The sequence below is a fragment of the Nicotiana attenuata genome, unplaced genomic scaffold (assembly GCF_001879085.1).
Source record: "Nicotiana attenuata strain UT unplaced genomic scaffold, NIATTr2, whole genome shotgun sequence".
NCBI classification, from domain to species: Eukaryota; Viridiplantae; Streptophyta; class Magnoliopsida; order Solanales; family Solanaceae; genus Nicotiana; species Nicotiana attenuata.
This window is the reverse complement of record NW_017671949.1, coordinates 129,632-133,657: the sequence shown is the minus strand read 5'-3', so window position 1 is coordinate 133,657 and position 4,026 is coordinate 129,632.

Genomic DNA, 4,026 nt, shown 5'->3' with positions numbered 1-4,026 from the left:
GATTTTCCAAACGATTCTTCTCCTTCAAAACGATTGGTAAGTGATTTCTAACTTATTTTCCTTGCTTCTTAACATCTTTAAACATAATTTCAACTTCAAAACAAAGATTTTAATGGGGGAATTTGGGAATTTAGGGTAGAACTAGGGTTTCAAAATTTGGGGGTTTTGGACCTCAATTTGAGGTCCGATTCCAAAATAACTTATATATCTGAGTTCATGGGGGAATGGGTAGTCGGGTTTTGGTTCGAACCTCGGGTTTTGACCACGTGGGCCCGGGGGCATTTTGGGGATTTTTGAACAAACTTTGGGAAATTCACTTTTCATGCGTTCAAATTTATTAGATTAGCCTTTGTTGATACACTCAAGTAATTGGTGACTAGATTCGAGCGGTTTGGTGGTGAATTCGAAGGGTAAAGCTATACTAGAGGATTGAGTTGAGTTTGGAGCATTTGAGGTAAGTGTTTGTTCTAACTTTGGCTTGAGGGAATAGGATAGGGATGTTATTTGCTACTTGCTAAATGTGGAGTACGGTGTATAGGCATGGTGACGGGTTATCTATAGCACCGAAGTCTAGCATGACCGTGAGTCTTAACTGCTTTTAATTCGAATGACGTGACACAATTTCCTGGTTAAATTGATAAATTTCATATAATGTGAACGGTTGAGGAAGAATTGTTATTGGTATATTTTGGAGCGTTGGCTCGAACAAGAATGTGATAGTCGAGAAAGAGGTGATTTAAAAGAGGATGTGTTGTGATTATTCCCTTGCCGGGACGTGTAGACTATTATCATGTACTCTCCCTTGCCGGGATATTTGGGCTGTTAGCTGTACCCTTGCCGGGTTAAAGTGTTATGTTGTCGAATTCCCCTAATGGGGCCTTCTTTACAAAGTCAGATATTATATACTATGATATGGGATCCTGTGGCACGCCGTCCACTTATATACTATGATATGGGATCGTGTGGCACGCCGTCCACTTATATTCTATAATATGGGATCGTGTGGCACGCCGTCCACTTATATATTATGAAATGGGATCGTGTGGCACGCCGTCCACTTATGAATTAAGAAATGGGATCGTGTGGCACGCCTGACTGGTTGCTTCAGAATTTATGGGAGGATTTGCAAAGGCAATGACTTACCACAAAGTTCTTAGAGAAGAGCGAAAAGGGATAGAAAGCTCGCGCATCTGAGAAGGGAGGATCCTTGCACACTGGAGGTGCAATCATCCTAGGGACAATAAAAAGAAGATTGGTACGTAATTGCTTAATTTATTTTAATTTTCAAAGTATATCTATTATGTTTATTAACTAAAATTTATGAGTTTTCAGGAAAAGAAGTTGGGGCATCCGATGAACCAAGATGAGCTATTCAAGGAGACTCATATTGTAAAGAAGAAGAAAGAGACGGATCAAGAAAGGTGGGTCGAGGGCCGAGCCTCGACTGTACATGTAAGTTTTCACTTTTCATTAAGTATTTTGATTTACTTTTATATAAATTTTGAAATACTAATTCAATGTAATTTTTCTTATAGGGTTGCTCACAGCTGAAGTGGAGGAATTCATACGCAGTCAGCCACGTAATGAGTCGGGCGAGCCAATCCTACCTTCGGACGAGGATGCTGAAAGAATGTGGATGGAGGTTGCTTGCGGTCCAAAATGGGGGAAGGTATACGGGCTTCCTACTAAGAAATTCCATCGCTATAAGTGTGGAATGCAAGGAATAGGGACTTCCTCGCAAGGCGAGCAACTTGATGGGGAGAGCCTCTCCGCTATGCGGGAGACTGTGACAAAGCTCACATCCGAGCTAGAAGCGGCCAAGGAAAGAGAAAAGCTTAGAGATGCTCAGTACATTGGCATGCAAGCTCAGTACCAGGGCATGCAAGAGCAGCTCAAATCTCTCCTAGCTTCTGGATATTTTCCGATTCCCCGGTCTCGTGAGTCATTGCCAGAGGTTCGACTTGAACGTGAGCGTTCCTTCTGTCCTCCCCGTGCTCGTTCCTCCCGTCCTCCCCGTGATCGTTCTTCCCGTCCTCGACAAGTAGACCCATCTGCATACCGTCTTGGTGATGAAAGTTCATCAGACGGTAATGATAATGATATTGTACAAAACACTCCTTGACTTTTATATACTTTGAAATAGACAAATAAAATCGGTTTTGAACTAGGTGTAATAAGCGTTAACTTAGTATTGTTAGTTCTATTGAACTTTAATTTGTTGGTTTTAATGTGTTTTTTGAATTGTGTTGTTGTTGTTATGTTGTTGTTGTTGTTGTTGTTGTTGTTGTTGTTGTTGTGGTGTTGTTGTTGGGTTGTTGTGGAGATTTTGGTATTGACATTGTAGTTTATGAATTGAATTATATTGTTATTTAGGAATTTAGTATGCTGGCAGGTGGTGTAGCTGCCAAAACAGGCAGTTTCTGCCAAAATTATACCCATAAAAGCGACCAACATTGGTCGCTTTTCTATTTAAAAACATATTTTCTGGGAAATAGCGACCAAGGTTGGTCGCTAATTAACCCAGATTTCCTAAAAAGCGACCAACTTTGGTCTCTATTCTATTAAAAAAAAATCTGGAAATTAGCGACCAATTTTGGTCGCTTATGTTTAAAAAAAATAAAAAAATTAAAAAAAAAGCAACCAACTTTGATCACTATTTTTCAGATTTTAAAATATAATATTTGGTTTACAGACCAAAATTGGTCACTATATTTTGAATAATAATAAATAAAAAAAAAACATAATTTAAATATAGATACCAACTTTGGTCGCTAAATTTATATTATTAAAATATTAAAGCGACCAAAGTTGGTCGGTATATTATTTACCGGAATATTTGGTCCTTTTACCTTAGAGACCAAAGTTGGTCGCTAATTCGTCTCTAAGGTGAAGGGACCAGCAAAATAGCGACCAAGCCAGTTTGGACGCTTTTTGGTCCCTTTGTGACTTGTAAGCGACCAACTTTGGTCGCTTTTTGTGGTCGCTTTTTTCCGGATTTCTAGTAGTGAATGTATAGGGTCAAATTTGACCGTCAGCGTCTCTACGCCAATGGGTACGCCCAGTGAGTATACGCCAACTAACGTAAGGGTACGACTCGGACGTGGGGACAAAAGCGACATCGTTTAGGACTCAGTGTCTTCACTAGGAAAACGTTACCTATTTTTGTAACTTTTTGATTATTTCGAGGAAGGTCTCTTATTATATAAGGGAGACCTTCACATTGTAAAAAGGGGGGATTATTCTGGAATAATACAACTCTCTCATTTTCTCATACTCTCTCTCTATCGCTATCTCTAACGAATACTTTCTCTTGAGCTCATATTATCACTATTAGATCTACAACAACAACTTCATTTTTCATCTCTAGGTCTATTATATTTGATTACGATTTACCCTTTCTTACTTTTGATTGTTTTTAAGCTTGCAAAGTATATCGATAACTTTTGAGCCAAACAATTTGGCGCCATCTGTGGGGATTTCGAGAATCAAAATCATAGTATCCACCTAGAGAGCAACCAACTACCATTCCCTACACCACACGAAAACAAAAGATGGCTGAAAATAACACCAGAATGAAAGCGATAGTGGGTGTTACAGCCAATCTCCTTGATCCTCTCAACGAGGCCGGTGACGAGGGCATCTTGAATGCAACCCCTAGCATCACGCCAGGTGCAGAGATCTCATCTTCCCCATCCGAAGATCTGACGATCTTGCATGAAAAAGGAGCTTCCACATCTGGGGCTAAGGAAGCACCCTCGGTGGTCAAGAAGCTACTAGGGGTGTGCATTCGATTTATAGATTCGATTTTGACCCTTATCGATAATTACTTATTGATTATCGATTTGTACATATGCTTATCGTTATCGTTTCAGTAAGGTTTCGATTTTTTCGATTTTGATTTATCGATTTTGGGGGCTTATCGATTCGGTTATCGATTACACCAATAAGAAAATTTGCGGGATTCCACGGAAAGTATATCGCTATAAACGCGCCTAACTAATATGGACAAAAAGAAGCTAAAATAAG